Genomic DNA, 20786 nt, shown 5'->3' with positions numbered 1-20786 from the left:
GGACTCCGACAGGCAATGGGAAACAATTACTTCTGGGCATTGGGACTGTTCTATAACCAAATCAAAGGAGTTGCGATGGGGGCTCGATATGCCCCCAGTGTTGCAAATTTGGTACTGAATAAATGGGAAGAAGAAACCATCTATCATGACAATCATGTTCCACTCATCTATTACATGAGGTATATAGATGATATCATCCTCATGTGGGAGGGACCTTGGTTCACACTCCAAGCCTTTCTGAATGGTTTGAATAACAACCAATATGGACTAAAATTCACGGCAACCTCCAGCTTGGTCTCCATTAATTATTTGGATCTAACTTTAACAAAAAATGATAACAAAATCAGCACACGCACGTACTTCAAAGGTACAGACAGAAATGCATTCGTGCCAGTGAACAGCTGCCACCATCCCAAGTGGTTAAGCACTATTCCAAAAGGACAGTACATGCGGATTCGCCGCAATTGCGATACTACCACTGATTTTCAATCCCAATCCCTGATTCTAACGGAAAAATTCAGGGAAAAAGGCTACCACTCCCAGGTACTTGAAAAAACCACACTGGAAGTAACAAACATGGACCGTGACCAACTTTTGATCTCAAGGAAGAAGGCCCCCTTCTCAGGTAACCTGGCCTTCTTCTCGGGATTCCACCGACAATATTTACAAATTGAGAACATTTTTAAAAAACATTGGCCTATCCTGCTCAAAGACAATGATTTGGCCGCAATATTACCTCCTAAGCCTAAATTTGTCTACAGAAGGGCACCAGGTCTTCGGAACATAATAGCCCCAAATGTACCTGACCCTCCCCCTCGACCTCCCACCTTTCTTGATGGAACAGGTTTCCATCATTGTACAAGGTGCAAATCATGTAAAAGTACGACTAGAAAAAATAGAAAAATAGTCAAATTTAAATCTAATAACACACAGAAAGAATACACTGTCAAATCACTCATAACTTGTGATTCACATCACGTTACATATCTATTAGAATGCCCGTGTTCTCTTCAATATGTAGGCCGTACTACCAGAAAACTTAGAATAAGAATCAATGAACACGTGGCTAACATTAAAAATGGATTCCCCAATCACAGTGTATCCCGTCACTTTGACCAACATCATGATCGAGACCCCGGTAAACTTTCTTTTGTTGGTATAGATAAGGTTAGCAGTCATTGGAGAGGCACCAACATGACACAGGCCATCTCCCAGAACGAGACCATGTGGATCCATCGTTTGGGGACGATGCATCCGCATGGCCTCAATATTGAACTGGACCTAAACTGCTTCCTTACAAATTATTAAAGAGAGTGTTGAGTTTTAATAAAGTTTATATAGTATTACCATTTCATATTTGATAAACTATAATAATTTTTAATCTTTTTAAATTTTATGATATATATATATATATTTTTAAAAAATCATGTTTTGAAAATCATGTTATAAATCATTTAATTGTTAGGGCTTCACACATATGGATCGATTGGTTGAGTACACCATCCAACATACTTTATAGGTCCACTTATGAGTATTACCCTATTAAGTAGATATAGACTTATTGTTCTATATTTATTATTCTTATGTCTGTTCATATTAAATTTAGTAAGCCTTTTGTATTAACATAGGTTTTGTTTAGTGCTTATGCTTCGGCATGATTATATGATTATTGTTTTATTATAATTTTGCAGTCGGTGAGCAGGCATGACTCCCAAGTATTTGACGTTTAGGTCATGTCAGGGGCAACAACGAATGGTTGCTTCTATCTGTATTACCAGTATCTGTAGCATTGAATTTAGCACTGGGGCTGTCGTACAATACTTCCCGCCCACAGCAATTGACAGACGTATAAAATACATCGAACCAGCGTGGTTGGGTACGCCCCCTGAAGACGTTCACAACGAAACGTACGTCGAGGCGGTACCTAACCACGCACGCACACCGTCACTTCCTGCATTGCTGGTCCCTAGCACAGCTGAGGTGGAACGCACGCCCGGACAACGAGTGCGGTATCCAGCATCCAGGATCTTTCTTCTGCTACTACGCAAGATAGCCCCAGTGCCGGGTTCAAGGCACCCTAAATGGTAGGCGGCCACTTGGCTCCCTCTGCTTACTTTATATTTTAATAAAAAACAAATTACACTATGTTCGGCATTACCTTTGTTTTACATGCATAAATCGGGCATCCAATCAACAACGCAAGCATTACTGCCAGGACGTTATTTACAAAACAGGTGATCCTGTTACAAGCCTTAATGTTCCCTTTTTTGGTAACAAAGTAAGGGACATTAATATCTGGTAAGAAGCCATCCAATTCTTACACTTTGGTGATAGTTTTAAAGGTGAAGGTGGAAACATCACTCTATCAGAAAACACAGCACGCAGCACTTTATATTCTTTGATTCAACAGCATGCAAATTTTCTTCATCACTTGAGGAATCATCTGAACAATAGACTTTCATTTGAATGATAATATCTATTAATAGAACTTGGTTCATTCTCACAGTTTTATTCATATATTTATTTCATCCAGTGATTTGGCACAGCAAGTTGAGCAATTCATCACTGGAACACAGCTCACTTTTATAGGACTGTTTACTTTAGTAATCACAGGTGTTTTCAATTACATTTTTATACATATTTGATTATGAATTTTAATTAATTATCACGATTTATGATTTGAGGAGCCATGTCATCTGCTGGTGTTGGTCCACTGTGTTTTATCAAGTCCAAAGTCAGTGCAGCCCTCTACCAGAAAATTCTGGAGCACTTCACGCTTCCCTCTGCTGAACAGCTTTATGGAGACTGTAACACCATTTTAGGAGAATTGGTGCCAGAAAACTATCGTATTATAACGGAAAACAGAACAGGGCAAAGAGGAGGAGGACTGGCGGTGATCCATAAGACTCATCTTGCGATCACCAAACCAGCCCTTCAAAACCCTCTTCCATTCATGGAAACCCTCACTCTACAACTACAAACAAACTCCCAGAAGACCGTCCACATTCTTCTCTGCTACAGACCACCTGGCCCAAAATCGCAGCTTTTACTATCATTGACGGACTTTATCTCCACTTACACCCTTAACGGCAAACATCTTTTGCTGCTCGGGGACTTTAATCTCTGGGCCAACTCCCCTCAAGACCCCGTTGCCGACGCCTGTATTGACCACCTGGAAGGATTAGGGCTACAACAACTAGTATGTGGGCCCACACATGCTTCAGGTCACACACTCAATCTTATTTTCAGACAAGATCTGGAAATAAAAATTTTGGAAAATTAACCGTTGCCATGGACAGATCACCATGCAATCAAATTCTTTATTTCCGAATTCCCCCCCTTAACAAAAACATCAAAACCAGTGACAACACACTGGACTAGATGTCAGAAGAAGCTCCACTCGGAACTCTTCAAAACCACGTTAAGGAAAAAAATAAAAACAATCCAGCCGCATCAAACGGCTGAAGAAACACTGGATGCCATAAACACAGCCCTATTACAGTCAGCCGACTTAATAGCGCCGAAACGTAAAACCTGCATCCGGAAAAATACCTCCAGCTGGTTCAACAACCAACTGGCGTTACTGAAGCAAGAGCGCAGAAGGGCGGAAGCTGCTTGGAAAAGAAGCACTTCAGATGAGAACCTCATCATCTACAAAGCAACAACACGAAAATACCACAAAGAAATGTTCAAAGCCAAGAAAAACTATTTTTCTGAGGCTATCAACAGCGCGCCCTTAATCCCCCATGCGCACTCTTCAAATTGGTCACTCAGACCATGAATCCAGGATGTATTGAAGCCCCCAATTCGGATACCCAAGAATTTTGCAATGAATTATCAGATTACTTCATTAATAAAATCGAGGGAATCCGGGAAAGCATTCAGCAAAACAACACCCCCCCAACCCCCCCCTATAATTATCCATACAATACCTGCAGTAATTCACCACAATCAGGTAAGTTTACGCTGGAACCCATCTCTATCCATGCCACAAAGAATATCATTGGTACTTTGCGTAACGGCACAGTGCCAAATGATATCATCCCCACTAAACTGCTGAAGGAATGCGCTGACATCTTGGCACCTCCTATCACGCAGCTTATCAACCAATCATTCAAGGAAGGCATAGTGCCCTCCCAGTTGAAAGAGGGCATAATCCGACCTATCTTAAAGAAACCCACCCTAGACCCCAAGGACCCAATTCACCGCCGTCCCATAACAGGCCTAAACGTTCTCTCAAAGGTAATGGAAAAAGTAGTGGTACAACAGCTGCAACAGCATCTAGATACCCACAACCTACTTGATCCATTTCAATCGGGCTTCCGTCCTGGACACGGGACTGAAACAGCATTGCTCAAAATATGGGACGACGCTCTCGAGGCAGCAGACGAAGGAGAATCTTGTCTTCTGGTTCTGTTGGACCTAAGTGCAGTCTTCGACACCGTAGACCACAAGCTGCTTTTGACTCGGCTAGCTGAAGTAGCCAGAGTCGCAGAAGGCAATTTATCTTGGTTCTCCTCTTTTTTGGACAACCGATCGCAAACAGTGAAGTTAGGACCTTTCACCTCTGAGAAACGCACATTATCGTGCGGAGTCCCTCTAGGATCGCCTCTGTCGCCGGTGCTATTCAACATCTATCTTCGTCCGCTTTTTGAAATCATCAGCAGCCAAAAACTGCTTTATCATTCATATGCAGACGACACGCAACTATATTTCCGCATTTGCAATAAAAAGGATCACCACCTCAATCTAGAGACATGCCTCTCTTTGATAGAGAACTGGATGACAAAGAGTTATCTTAAACTCAACGGAGCGAAAACAGAACTTCTCCTGTTTCACGCTAAGCGTATGAAACAACCTGCAACAACTTGGACCCCCCGCCCATTCTGGGCACAATCATCACCCCTAGCACCAAAGTCAAAAGTCTCGGGGTCATCTTCGACTCCTACATGACAATGGATGCACAAATAGGGTCAGTATTCAGCGGATCTCACCATCTGCTGCGCCTACTACGCAGACTTACTCCTTTCATTCCCAAAGAAGACATAGCAGTCATGGTGGGAGCAATTGTAAACTCCAGACTGGATTATGCAAATGCCCTTTACCTCGGACTCCCCAAGTACCAAATCGCTCATCTGCAAGTCGTTCAAAATACGGCCGCCAGACTTGTGACTGGGAAAAAACCCTGGGAATCAATCTCACCTTCACTGAGAACCCTTCACTGGTTGCCAGTAAAAGACAGAATTGCTTTTAAAGCACTCTGTCTAACGCATAGATGTATACATGGGAATGCTCCCCATTATCTATGCGAAAAAATAAAAGCTCATAATCCCAATCGCGTTTTGCGATCCACCAATCAAAATCTTCTTCAGATACCGAAAGCCAACTACAAATCCAAAGGAGAAAGGAGATTCGTGGTCCAGGGTCCCAGACTATGGAACGCTTTACCAACCAGCATTCGGTTGGAGGAGAACCACTAAGCATTCAGGAGAAAGATCAAAACGCATCTCTTTTGATACCAAAGGAGACAGGAACAACAAGCGCCCAGAGGCGATTAAGTTCGCATGTGCCGCGCTATATAAGTTTTCATTCATTCATGTTCCAGCAGGACTTGGCACCTGCCCACACTGCCAAAAGTACCAAAACCTGGTTTAATGATCATGGTATCATTGTACTTGATTGGCCAGCAAACTCGCCTGACCTAAACCCCTTAGGCCTCGTACAGACGAGGGGATCTCCGCTGGAAACGGTCCGCCGGACCGTTTCCAGCGGAGATTCCTCCTCTGGATTTTGATCCGATGGCTTGTACACACCATCGGATCAAAATCCGCGCGGAATACATCCGTGGTGACGTGTCGCACCGTCGCCGCGACGATGACGCGGCGACGTGCGCGACGCTTGAAGGTAAGTACTTCCACGCATGCATCGAATCATTATGACGCATGCGAGGGAGGGGAGCGGACGGATTGATCCGATGAGTCTGTACAGACGACCGGATCAATCCGCTGGACACGATTCAAGCGGATAGATTTCTTAGCATGCTAAGAAATTTCTATCCGCTTGAAATCGATCGGCCGGACGAATCTCCGCGGATAAATATCCGCTAGGCCGTACAGATGACCGGATTTGTCCGCTGGAACTGATCCGCGGATCAATCCCAGCGGATAGATCTGGTCGTGTGTACGAGGCCTTAAAGAATCTGTGGGGTATTGTCAAGAGGAAGATGAGAGACACCAGACCCAACAATGCAGATGAGTTGAAGGCTGCTATCAAAGCAACCTGGGCTGCCATAACACTTCAGCAGTGCCACAGGCTGATCACCTCAATACCACACCGCCTTGATGCAGTAATTCAAGCAAAAAGAGTCCTGACCCAGTATTGGTATAGTGCACGGGTAGGCAACCGGGGGCCCTCCAGCTGTGGCAGAAGTCCCATCATGCCTTTGGGTGTAATTGTAACTGCCAGCCTTACTCACTGCTTACTCAATGCAATATGGAAACGCTCCGCAATACCTATGCGAGAAAATTAAACACTACACCCCTAGTCGCGCCCTTCGGTCAACTAACCAAAACCTCCTCCACATCACGAAGACCCGATACAAATCAAAAGGATAACGCAGATACAGACCGATACAAATCAAAATGAGAATGCAGATACAGACTGATACAAATCAAAAGATTCGCAGTCCAAGGACCACGGCTATGGAACGCTCTACCCACGGACATCCGCACGGAAGAAAACCATCGGGCCTTCATGAAAAAACTTAAGACCCACCTCTTCTGAAGACACAGGCCGACACTGGCTGCAAAAAGCACCTTGAGGCGATTTGGTTTGCATTTGTAGCGCTATACAAGTTACTCACTCACTCAATGCCTAATGGGAAATGTAGTTCCACAACAGCTGGAGAACCGCAGGTTGCCTACCCCTGGTATAGTGCATACTATACTGTACATGGACATACTTTTTAGTAAGCCAACATTTTTGTATATTTGTATTAGAGCCTGAGGCTCTAATTGGCTCCAAAAAAAGGTGGGCTCGGGGAGCAGAGCACTGCTCACCGAGCCCACCCAGTTGTGTGACAATAGTGAATTAATATTTGCTATTGTCTTCCTGCTTCTAATCCTGGCCAATCAGGAAGCGGGTCTTAAAAACCGATTGGCCAAAAGGAGAAGCGATTATATTGGCCGCTGAGGAGGAGAAGGAGATGCAGGGTGAAGCCGCCATGAAGCCCCGAGGAGGAGGAGATGAAGGGTGAAGCAACCGAGGAGGAAGCGACGCAGGAAGGAGCTGAAGCTGCCCGCGACCTAGATGGGGCAAGTGCGGGTCTGATGGGTGAATGAAGGAGTGAACAAGAGAGCGACTGGGTGGTGGGGGGTTTGAGTGATTTACTGACCTATTGGGGGGGGGGCAAGTGGTTTGTTTGCCGCCCCCCTCCCAAAAATGAAGCACCAGCTGCCACTGGCCGATATCCTGCTTGAAAACACACTGCAAAATGCACAGGACAGCATTTAATTTCTGGCGGGATCATAAGGTATGGACCTATCAACAGATATAACAAAATGCATAAAATGGTACAGTATATATATCTATTTTTATATATATATATATATATATATATATATATATAGATAGATATAGATAGATATAGATATATATAGAGTATATGATATACATGACGCCTTAGGTGATGCTACAGAAGATTTGTTTCATTAGACCTCTGACATATCATTAATATCTATTCTGTTTTTGCACAGAACCACTTCAATAAATCAAGTATGGAATTCATTTTGATAACGGCAAAATAGAACAGAAAAATGTGGGTCTAGGCATGTAACCTATCAAAATACAGATATATCGAAAGAAGCATGTGACATTTTTTAAATATTTCACCAATGCTAAAAATACATTGGTATATAACCATCAGCTTTAGTAATATTTATCTAATACAAGTTCATGGAATAAGCATTCCACACATATCCCATATGAAAACCAATATGGTGGCTGTGAGTAACTGCAGATGGCTGTGCTTGAAACCCAGCAAGTGAATGATGTCAGTACTCTCTCTGATGATAGGAAAACCATTACTTTGCTTCAAAACAGGTGAGAAAATGCCACGATACATCAGGGGGCAATAACTGCAATAATAAGTATATAGGTGTGTGCACCCCAAACTTCAAACACACATGGCTTTCCCTGCAGCCTCAGCTGCACGGGACAATAACTGAATAGGAAGTGCTCTGTGCTGATTCACAAATAAAGCATAGTAAATGCTGTTTACTGTGCTTCAATTATGGATGAACACAGTAAGTGAGTGCGTTCACTGTGTTCATTTAGAAAGGAAGGGGCTGGTAAATTACATATTTACTAGCCCCTTCCCCGCTTTCATTCTTGAAACATCTGCAGCAGCAGCCGGGAGGAGAGAAGGGAAGCCAGCAACATTGTGGGGCGGGGGGCAACAAGAGGCGAAGCCCAGGCAGTAGGGAGAATTTGCACCACACATAGTGATTAGGGTTTGCCCAAGCACACCTGGCACGCCCACTGCACACATCTATGTAAATCAACCTGCTCTGTTTTAAATGCCACTTTATGCACTGGCATATCTCCTTAGACATACATACCCAGTCCGTCCAGAGAGTATGATCACCTGGTGACTTGCCACCTTCCACAGGCAGCTTAATTCTTCAATAAGACACAGAAGTAAATCAAACACATAGAGCACCTTTCTAGCTCGCTGAATAGGCTAGGTACATTTAGTTCTTTTTTTGATCATCTGTAATCAGTGGAGCAGTTTGTGATTACCTTGGACTGTTCAGGGTTTCACATGCTGCAGGTTTGATTGCTTCCCTGATTTCTGAAGGATTTCAGAATATAGTGGGTTGGGAGGAGGCAAATCAGCAGCCTGAAAATGTATGTTCTCTGCCAATCCCTGGGAGAAGATGCTCAGTAGGTGGCTAGGGAGAGCATAAAAAGCCAAAGTCTGGGGCAGCCCTGTTCTTGTCGAGGAGGGGAAGTTCCCAGTCTGAAGGGTTGCTGACCTTCTAGACAGCCCAGCTGAAATTCTACCTGTGCTCATCGAAGTCCCAGCTATGCTAAAGCTGGGGGGCCCTGTTTGCTGAAAATCTCTGGAAATAAGCAAGGAATTTCATTAGGGGGCTGGTCTGGAGAGCTCATTGGGGAAATACTGTATCTGGCTGATTTCGGAAAAGGAAGCATCCAAGTATCCAGGGACATTGCAAGTACAGACATAAATGTAGGATCCTGGTGACTTGTAGACAGGTTGACTACAGACGCATTAGTTAGTGGCTGGCCCAGGTAGAGGGAGAAAGAGTTAACATGTGTGTCACAGTTCCTGGGCTTTTTGGATCAAGCCTACTCACCAGTAATATTAATATGGGAGAAGGATGAGTTTGTCAAGCTGGCTTTTTCGTCAACATTTGGGTCAAGACATACTGTGAATCATGTGGAGGAGGCACCGGGGTTCCAGAAAGCGACCAAGACATAGAAAATGTACGAATGGACTACCACCTTACAGAGGTATGCCTGGGCAGCCATTCAGTAGTTGTTAAGGTCAGGATATGGACTTTATGTGTACTGTGGGACAAAGGTATGTGTACATCAGGACCCTATTCTGTTACTGGTAACAGAGGTACGCTGGACTGGTAGAGAGGGCACCGGCTCCACAATCTCCCTCCTAATGAAACTTACATTATGTTACAGCATGTAGTGACATGGGAAAGGACTTTACTACACACAGTGTTTAGGTTCATCTCTAAGTCGCCTGGTCCTGGGCATTGATGAGCGCACCCGCGTGAAAGGCACCCCCCACGTGTTGGGAGAGTAGACCCTGCCCACAGACTGCTGTTGCAATCTCTTGTGCATCAGTACTAATGTTTGCCTGGCCTGGGACATTTCTGATGGTATCTCAGTGCTGTCCATTTTCTGGGCCATTACTAAAGGGACTGTTCTAAGGAGTAGCAACACAGTGAGTAGTGTTAATGGAGTATCCCACAGCTCCCTGAGCCCAATTCAGATTTATTCAGCAATACAATCAAAGGAAGGCAACCCTTAGTTATTGAACCAGAAGGAGTGACTGTTGCTGTGTGCCTGGCTGCCATTGCACTAATCTGACATATCAGCAGGCCCTTTCGGGGGTGAGCACTGCACACAATTTTACTTCAGCTGATTGCAGCACCGAGGATGATTTTCAATGCTCTATTCAATTACAGCCATGATAATGTAAAGACCGTAGAAACCCTTAGCAAACAAACTCATTTTAGTATAGGGTAGATAGAGCAGTAAAAATGAATTCTGCTGCATGGTACACCGTACAAGTTATATCTAGCCACTGTGCTCTGCTCTCTATCTTACTCAATAAAAGCTGGCTATAAACGAGTAGAATTTCATTCAAATATTTTAGTTATAAGGATATTCGTGCAATTTCCTAATTGTTTTTAACCACAGTGGCATTAATTCTGCTGTAGACTAGGTGGTGACTGATTAAGGCAAGCATGAATATATATAGTAACATATTATCTAGGACTATACATTTTTAGAACAGATTTAGGTAACAATTGAACAATGGTCCCATATTTATGTATAGACTCTGTGAATGAGAGAAAGTTCCCTTTAGAAGCAAATATCAGATTAGTTATCAGTTACCTTGAGAAACCCCTTTACAGGCATAATATCTTATTTCAAGGTCTAGATGTTGAAGCACTGATGCCATCTTCAGGAAGTTGCAGAATTTACAATATGATATAGCCGTTTTCACTTTTGCAGCCAGATTAGGAAAATACCTGCTTTATATATTCTGGATGTTCCCATTCACATAGCATCACTTACTTACTTATTCCACCGCTTTCCAAAAAAATAATAGATGCACACATATTGCAAAAAATAAATAAAAAAGTTGCAATTTTTTAAAATTAGTTGGCCATAAATGAGCCTGTGCTTCTAAGCAGTCAAGTATAAAAATCCATCTTGTAGAGAATTCACAAAAATGTCTACTATCACACCGCAACCTAACCACACCTCAAAGCAAATCATTCTCCTACATCACTTCCCAGATTTTAAGGAATTAACAACACAAGGTCCCTATCTCACATTCATACATACGCATACTGGACCAATTTAGAAAGGAGTCAACTAACCTACCAGTATGTCTTTGGAGTGTGGGAGGAAACTGAAGTTCCAGGTGGGCTGTTATTTCCTGCAGTCAGGGCCGCCATCAGGAATTATCGAGAAGCGGGTGGGGGGGGGGCTGCCGCGAACTGAGAAGCGGGGGGGCCTTTACAAAAAAGAAAAATATATATATAAAAAAGGGGGGTAGCCATCCGGGCCCTGGGGACCTCTGGGCCCTTTAATAAAAAGAAAAAAGAAATGAAAAAAAAAATTTTTTTTTTAAAAGGGGGGTTGCCATCTGGGGCCCTGGGGACCTCTGGGTGGGTCCTTTAATAAATGTATTTTTTTTTTATAAAAAGAAATTACAAAAAAAGGGGGTTGCCATCTGGGACCTCTGGGCCCTTTAATAAAAATTTTAAAAAATAAACCTCTGGGCCCTTTAATAAAAAAAATAAACATTTATAAAAAAAAAAAGGAGGGTTGCCATCCAGGGCCCTGGGGACCTTTGGGCCCTTTAATAAAAAATAATAATAATATATAAACAAAAAAAAATTATATTAAAAAAAAGGGGGTTGTCATCCGGGGCCCTGGGGACCTCTGGGCTCTTTAATAATAATATATATACACATATATATAAAAAATAAAAGAAATAAAAAATATATATAAAAAAAAGATTTTTTTTTAATAAAAAAAAGGGGGATTGTCATCCAGGGCCCTGGGGATCTCCGGCCCCTGGGGACCTCCGGACCTCTAAAAAAAAAAAATGGCCCTTTAATAAAAAATAAAATAAAAATATATTAAAAATATATAATTTTTTATAAAAAAATAATAAAAAAAGGGGGGGTTGCCATATGGGGCCCTGGGGACCTTCTGGCCCCTTACAGGTGTACTGCCTGTACCCCCCTGATGGCGGTCTATAAGGGAGCTGGAGATACTCCAGGATGCAGTTCACAAATTGTGTTCTACTTTCTAAAGGGACTGTGAGCAGTGGCGGCTGGTGAAGTTTTAGGATGGGGGGGGCGCAAGACCCCGCCCCTCCACATGTGGCCCCTCCCACTTCTCATAAGCCACACCTCTTATCGAATCCACCCACTCTGTCCCCTGTATTCCACTTGCTTCCACCCATAGTGTCAGGAGTATACATCTCAGCATCACAGGACAGAGTATATAGCCCCAGCATCACAAATCATGGTATATAGCGCAGCCTTACAGATCGGCGCAAACAAACTAAAAAATGACACGGTTAGTAATGAAGGACTCTAAATGGGCATGAGATTACCAGAGACTGCGGACATACTGCACGAGATTACCAGAGACTGTGGACATACTGCACGAGATTACCAGATACTGCAGACATACTGCACAAGATTACCAGAGACTGCGGGTATACTGCATGAGATTACCAGAGACTGTGGACATACTGCATGAGATTACCAGAGACTGTGGACATACTGCATGAGATTACCAGAGACTGTGGACATACTGCATGAGATTACCAGAGACTGCAGACATACTGCACAAGATTACCAGAGACTGCGGACATACTGCACAAGATTACCAGAGACTGCGAACATACTGCACGAAATTACCAGAGACTGCGGACATACTGCATTGGGGGGAGGGATATCTCACATATGGATGTAATACACTGCAATGTCCCTGTACTGACATCTCTCATACTAATACACTGCAATTCATGTCCCTTACTGACATCTCTCATTATACTGATAAAATACACTAAATTCATGTTCCTGTACTGACATCTCTCATCAGGCATGGACTGGGACAAATAATAGGCCCAGGCATTTTAGATTGAGCAGCCCAAACCAGGCACGGACTGACAACTCACAGGGCCCCGGGGCAATAAGATCATAGGACCCCTGTGTCCCCACCCACACTCAACGCTGTACTCAAATAAAATCTATGTCCTTTATTTCCCACAAATAGAGCTTTCTTTTGGAGGTATTTGATCACCTCTGCGTCACTTTTATTTTTGGGCTATAAACAAAGACAGACAATTTTGAAAATAAAAATATATATATTTATTTTTACTAGTAATGACAGCGATCAGCGACTGTGATATTGCGGCAGACATTTGGACACTAGCTGACACTTTGTGGGAACCAGTGACACTAATACAGTGATAAGTGCTAAAAATATGCACTGTAACTGTACTAATGACACTGGCTGGGAAGATGTTAATGTGTGCCTAGCCTGTGTGTGTGTACTGTGATTGCTGCTTTTACTAAGGGAAGTCCTGAATTTTATTCCCCGCTGACAGAACAGAGCTCTACCTTTTTTACACAGGCAGGGCTCTGTCCTGTGTAAATTCAAGATGATCGGCGGGTGCACCCGGTGATCGACATCTGCTGTGTTTAGTCACAGTACAGCCGGGTCGCCAGCAGTGTGTATTCCCTACCTGATCTGGAGCAGCAAAGCCACCTTGCCGCCGTATGTCTATGTCTAGTAGGGAAAGAGAGATGGGAAAGTAGGAGAGAGATGGAGGAAGGGGAGAGAGGGAGGGGAAAGAGGGGGGTAAACGAGAGAGGGGGATGGAGAAGGAGAGGGTGGGTGAGAGGAGGGGATTTAGGTAGGGGGAGGGAGAGGAGGGGAGGAGGGGGAGAGAGGTGTAGGAAGAGGGGGGTAGTGACAGAGGGGGTGTAGGCAGTGGGGGGGGTAGTGACAGAGGGAGAGAGGGGGTGTAGAAATAGGGGGGTAGGGGGAGAGGTGGTTGGGGGGTGTAGGAAGAGGGGGGAGAGGGGTGTAAGAAGAGGGGGTAGTGAGAGAGGGGGTTTAGGCATTGGGGGTAGTGAGAGAGGGGGGTGTAGGAAGTGGGGGGTAGTGAGAGAGGGGGGTGTAGGAAATGGGGGGTAGATAGAGAGGGGGAGAGGGAGAGAGAAGGAGAGGGGTGTAAGAAGAGGGGGTAGTGACAGAGGGAGAGAGGGGGGAAAGGCATTGGGGGTAGTGAGAGAGGGGGTGTAGAAATAGGGGGGTAGTGAGAGAGGGGGAGAGGTGGTTGGGGGGTGTAGGAAGAGGGGGTAGTGAGAGAGGGGGGAAGAGGGAGAGAGAGAGAAGGAGAGGGGTGTAAGAAGAGGGGGGTAGTGAGAGAGGGGTGTAGGCATTGGGGGTAGATAGAGATGGAGAGAGAAGGAGAGGGGATGAGGGGGGTAGTGAGAGAGGGGGTGTAGGTATTGGGGGGTAGTGAGAGAAGGGGGTGTAGGAAGTGGGGGGTAGATAGAGAGGGGGGAGAGGGAGAGAGAAGGAGAGTGGTGTAAGAAGAGGGGGTAGTGACAGAGGGAGAGAGGGGGTGTAGGCATTGGGGGTAGTGAGAGAGGGGGTGTAGAAATAGGGGGGTAGTGAGAGAGGGGGAAAGGTGGTTGGGGGGTGTAGGAAGAGGGGGTAGTGAGAGAGGGGGGAGAGAGAGGAGAGGGGTGTAAGAAGAGGGGGTAGTGACAGAGAGAGAGGGGGTGTAGGCATTGGGGGTTGTGAGAGAGGGGGTGTAGAAATAGGGGGGTAGTGAGAGAGGGGGAAAGGTGGTTGGGGGGTGTAGGAAGAGGGGGGGGAGAGAGGAGAGGGGTGTAAGAAGAGGGGGTAGTGACAGAGGGAGAGAGGGGGTGTAGGCATTGGGGGTAGTGAGAGAGGGGGTGTAGAAATAGGGGGGTGGTGAGAGAAGGGGAGAGGTGGTTGGGGGGTGTAGGAAGAGGGGGTAGTGAGAGAGGGGGTAGTGAGAGAGGGGGGGAGAGAGAGGAGAGGGGTGTAAGAAGAGGGGGTAGTGACAGAGAGAGAGGGGGTGTAGGCATTGGGGGTTGTGAGAGAGGGGGTGTAGAAATAGGGGGTAGTGAGAGAGGGGGTGAGGTGGCTGGGGGTGTAGGAAGCGGGGGTAGTGAGAGAGGGGGGTAGTGAGAGAGGGGGAAGAGGGAGAGAGAGAGAAGGAGAGGGGTGTAAGAAGAGGGGGGTAGTGAGAGAGGGGTGTAGGCATTGGGGGTAGATAGAGATGGAGAGAGAAGGAGAGGGGAAGAGGGGGGTAGTGATAGAGGGGGTGTAGGCATTGGGGGGTAGTGAGAGAGGGAGGTGTAGGAAGTGGGGGGTAGATAGAGAGGGAGAGAGAAGGAGAGGGGTGTAAGAAGAGGGGGTAGTGACAGAGGGAGAGAGGGGGTGTAGGCATTGGGGGTAGTGAGAGAGGGGGAGAGGTGGTTGGGGGGTGTAGGAAGAGGGGGTAGTGAGAGAGGGGGAAGAGAGAGAAAAGGAGAGGGGTGTAGGCATTGGGGGGTAGTGAGAGAGGGGGTGTAGGCATTGGGGGGGTAGTGAGAGGGGGGGTGGAAAGTGGGGGGGGGGGTAGTGAGAGAGGGGGTGTAGAAAGTGGGGGGGTAGTGAGAGAGGGGTGTAGAAAATGGGGGGGGGTAGTGAGAGAGGGGGTGTAGAAAATGGGGGGTAGTGAGAGAGGGGGTGTAGGCATTGGGGGGGTAGTGAGAGGGGGGTGTGGAAAGTGGGGGGGGGGGGGGTAGTGAGAGAGGGGGTGGAGGATGTAGGAAGATGGGGTAGTGAGAGAGTGGGGAGAGGTGGTGGGGGTGTAGAAAGAGGGGGGTGAGGGGTGTAGCAAGAAGGGGGGGTCATGAGAGAGGGGGGAGGGAGGTGTAGGAAGTGAGGGAGGGAGATGGAGAGGGTGGGTTGATCATTATACTGTACAGTACATCTCCAACCCACATGTCTCCTGTCAGAGTGATCTCTCCCCTGTCTGTGTAGAAGACAGGCTGTTACACTCCGGTTCTCAGCTGCTCGTCTGTCCCTCTCCTTCACCTCCTCGCACCATCACATTCAGTAACACTTACCCTGCCAGTGTCCAGGAAGTGTCCTCCTCTTCCCCGGGCTCTCTCGGTCCCTCTCCTCTCAGGACCAGGAGCCGACCGCTATTTTTGTCCAAAATAGAATTAAGATTAAGAAGTTTAATAAGGGGGGGGGGGGCCGGCCGCTAGCTTCACTGAACATTAGGCAGCTAGCTTTGCTGTGAAAACTGCTCTGCTGCTGAGGGGAATGTATAAGGCTGCAGACTTACCTTCATTCCCGGCTCACGGAGGTGCGTCCCTCTGGTCTGCAGAGTGCCGACGTCACTTCCTGACGTCGGCACAGGCACAGAAATATACTGGGTGCCGTGCACGCGCCCGGCCTCAAGTCCAAGTCAATCGTGCCCGAAGCTGTGGCGCGATGCGCTCCGCCACAAAGGCATTTTTTTTCTGCCAATGTAGCGCCACATCTGCAATCTCGTGATTGCACAGACGTGGCGCTACTCAATCTGCACTTGCCCGGCGCCCGGCGCTCGGACACAGTGCACATAAGGACGTTTTTTCGAATTTTTTTTTTTTTTAAAGGGACATGTTTTTTTTTTTTTTTTTTTAATTTTTTTTTTTTTTATACTGACTTGGGGGAGGGGGGCGGCGCCCAGGCGCCCCCTATGGACGGGCCGCCACTGACTGTGAGTTCCTAGTCCTTAAAGGGTCACTAAAGGAAAAACAATTTTTTGCTGAAATGACTGTTTACAGGGTATAGAGACATAATAGTTAACTGATTCCTTTTAAAATTGATTAAAAATAGATAAAAAAAACAATCATATAATGTACCTACAGTTTAGTTTTGTTTTTGCTGTTGTTTCCTGGTTCTCTGATGTACAGAGCCAGAGAGCCAATAGATAGCAGTGAAGGTTTTGCAAAATGAAACTGGATTGGTGCTGAGGGGTTTTAGACACACCTCCTTGATTAGTCACCACAGTGAGAAATCTCCCAGTACTGTGGTGATCAGGAAACAGACAACCAGGAAGTGTCCAGAACAGAGAGGAATTACAGCAACATCAAAGCAAAAACGAACAATGAGGACATGAAACCAGGACTGCAGTAAGGTAAAGGAAGCTATTTAGCTAAAAAAAGAATTTCCTTTAGTGACCCTTTAAGGGACTTTTACTTTTCTAACAGACTGTTAGCTGCAAGAGAATAATCCATTAGTTATATAGATTAAAGGAGAAGAATCAATTGGAGTTGTACACACAAAGGAAGTTGTCCCTGGTTTTGATGCTATCAAGTTAGGCATCCCATAATTCCTATTCCCTATCCAAGGTATTACTCCTAATAAAACATAAAAACAAAGATTCAAGACTGTCCCTTGTGTCTTGATGAAAGCTAAAAATGCTACTTGCTTGGCTGTGTAGGAGTAGAGAACCCTGGGCCAGATTCTCAGAAGAGTTACGACGGTGTATCTCAGGAAACACTGTCGTATCTCTGTTTTTGGCCCCGGGTATCTATGCGTATGATTCTTAGAATAATTTTCGCATAGATACGGCGTAGATCCGACAGGTGTAAGTCACTTACACCGTCGGATCTTAGATGTAATTTGACGCTGGCCGCTAGGTGGCGTTTACGTTCAGTTCTCATTTGACTATGCAAATGAGCCTGATACGCAGATTCCCAAACGAATTTGCGCCGCGTCGTCGTCGTTTCCGTCGTTTCCGTAAGCGTAAGGTTACCCCTGCTATATGAGGGGTAACCTTACGCCAGTCCGACGTTTGCCATGTTAAGTATGGCGTCGGGTCAGCGTCGTCTTTTTCCGTCGGTTACGTCGTTTTACTAAGTCGTCCGCGAATACGACTTTACGTCAATGACGCTCACGTCGGCGTCATTGACGTTTTTCGTCGTGAGCTGGAGCATGCGCACTGGGCTATTTTTCCGCCCGGCGAATGCGCAGTTCGATCGGCGCGGGGGCTTGCTTAATTTAAATACAAGCTGCCCCTTTTGAATTACGCGGCCATACGCCGGGCCATTTACACTACACCGCCGCAAATTACGGAGCAAGTGCTTGGAGAATACGGCACTTGCTCCAGTAAGTTGCGGTGGCGTGGTGTAAATGGCTTACACTACGCCGCCGCCGATTCTATGAGAATCTGGCCCTGTATTTTTTGCTAGAAAATTACTTAGAACCCCCAAACATATATATACAGTATATATATATATATATATATATATATATATATATACTGTATATATATATATATATATATATATATATATATATATATATATATTTTAGCAAAGACTCTAGAGAATAAAATGGCAATCACTGCAATATTTTATGTCACAGGTGTAGCGGTGCCCCTGTGGGGTCGCTGCGTGTAGTAGTTCCACACGCCACTCCGCTTGGCCAGGCATTCAGTTCAGACACACTTTGCCAGTCAATGAACAGTCCTTTAGCTTATTTTTTTGTGTTATTTTATTTAGGGGATTCAACTTGGATAGGGAAAAGGGACATGGGATGCCCAACTAATGAATCTTGCTTGTTTGAACAAATGTAATTTAATCTATAGTGATAGTCTCTAGAGCAGGGGTCTCAAACTCAAATTACCTGAGGGCCACAAGACAAGTTTCCATATCCCATGGGGGGCCGCATGCAAACTTTCAAACTTCAAAAACAACAGTACTGGTGTCAGCGAACACATTATTAACCCCCAGCACTGGTGTCAGTGAACGCATTATTACCACCAGCACTGGTGTAAGTCAGGGTTTGACAAATTTGCTTGGAATCTAGGAGCCAGCTAAAAAAGTTAGGAGCCAGAAAACGCACCCCGTCCCAAAGAGCTTGCGCGCAGAAGCTAACACATACGTGAGCAGCGCCCGCATATGTAAACGGTGTTCAAACCACACATGTGAGGTATCGCCGCGATTGGTAGAGCGAGAGCAAAAATTCTAGCACTAGACCTCCTCTGTAACTCAAAACATGCAACCTGTAGATTTTTTTAAACGTCGCCTATGAAGATTTTGAAGGGTAAAAAAGTTTGTCGGCATTCCACAAGCGGGCGCAATTTTGAAGCGTGACATGTTGGGTATGAATTTACTCGGCGTAACATTTTCTTTCATAATATTTAAAAAAATGGGGATCGCCATTTTATTCTCTAAGGTGTTAGGATAAAAAATATATATAATGTTTGGGGGTTCTAATTAGAGGGAAGAAGATGGCAGTGAAAATAGTGTAAAATGACATTAGAATTGCTGTTTAACTTGTAATGCTTAACTTGTAATACCAACGTCCACCACCAGATGGCGCCAGCTCACATCTGGTGGTAATAACTTGTAATACCAACGGCTCACCACCAAATAGCGCCAGCTCACAATTTATAACTGGTCCGCGGGCCGCAAATGGTCCGCGGGCCGGTACTTTGGGACCACTGCTCTAGAGCTTCACACTCCTCCAGCACACTACTTGAGATCACTTTGCTTTCTTTACTGTACAATCCTAGATTCCTGTCCAGTGGCGGCTGGTGCTCAAAATTTTTGGGGGGGCGCAAACGAAAAAAAAATTGCAGCCTCACTGCGCCCATCAAATGCAGCCACTGTGCCATCAATTGTCACCACTGTGCCATGCCATCAAACGCATGCACTGTGCCATCAATTGTCACCACTGTGCCATGCCATCAAACGCAGCCACTGTTCCATCAATTCGCACCACTGTGCCATGCCATTAAACGCAGCCACTGTGCCATGCCATCAAACGCAGCCACTGTGCCATCAATTGTCATCACTGTGCCATGCCATCAAATGCAGCCACTGTGCCATGCCATCAAACACAGCCACTGTGCCATCAATTGTCACCACTGTGCCCTTTAATTGTCACCAGTGTGCCCTTTAATTGTCACCGATGTGCCCTTTAATTGTCGCGGCTGTGCCCTTTAATTGTCCCCACTGTGCCCATTGTCCCCACTGTGCCTATTGTCGCCACTGTGCCCATTGATGTTGCCGCTGCGCCCTGTAAAGTGCCCCTTCCGCCCCCGCCCGGCACTTACCTTTACTGGAGCCAGCCATCCATGTCCCTCAATGTCTTCTACCACCCTTGATGACTGACAGGCGTCTCAGGTTACCGGTAGCCAGAACCGGCCAACCTGATTGGCTGAGACGCCTGTCAGTCTTATACAAGGAGCTCATCCCTAGTGCGTTCCTTGTATAAGCTTCCGGGACCCGAGGGCTGTACTCGGAAAAGCCTATCAGAGCCGTTGGCTCTGATAGGCACTTCCGTACAGCCAACCAGCTGCCGTTATTGAGATGGCCGGACATGAGCGCTGACCATCTGAATAGAACAGTGGCAGCGGCGATAATAATCACCCCCTGCCTCCATCGTCCCCTGCCTCCAGGGATGGACTGGCCATTGGGACTACAGGGAGTTTTCCAGTGGGCCGATGGCTCAGTGGGCCGGCTTCAGTGACAGCAGACCGCCCCACTCTGCTCCTCTGTCTCTCCCTTCCCACAGCGCTCACCTCCTCTCCCTCCCCGCAGCGTTCACCTGGGGGGACAGAGAAGCAGGGGGAGGACATAGGAGCAGGGGGGGCGACAGAGGAGCATGGGGGAGGGGACAGACAGCTGACTCAACAGCTATGGCCTGGGAGTTTCTCACTTCTGCCTAATCTTGTCCCATAAGGGGGGCACGGAACTGATTCTTTGCCCCGGGTTAAATAATGTCTAGCTTCCCCACTGGTACTGCCTATAAGAGGACCAGTACCAGCCATTCTACTCTAATAAAAGTAGAACGACTAGTAGCTAGTGAAGGGGGAGGGGGGCTTGGGTGGCTGGGGGGGTGCGGTAGTTGCCCAGCTGCCATGGGAGAGACCTGTCAAAGTGGGCCTGTCTGGATGAAGT

Source organism: Rana temporaria, chromosome 2 (genome assembly GCF_905171775.1).
Source record: "Rana temporaria chromosome 2, aRanTem1.1, whole genome shotgun sequence".
NCBI lineage: Eukaryota > Metazoa > Chordata > Amphibia > Anura > Ranidae > Rana > Rana temporaria.
The sequence above is the reverse complement of the archived record's forward strand: the minus strand, read 5'-3'. Positions refer to the sequence as shown.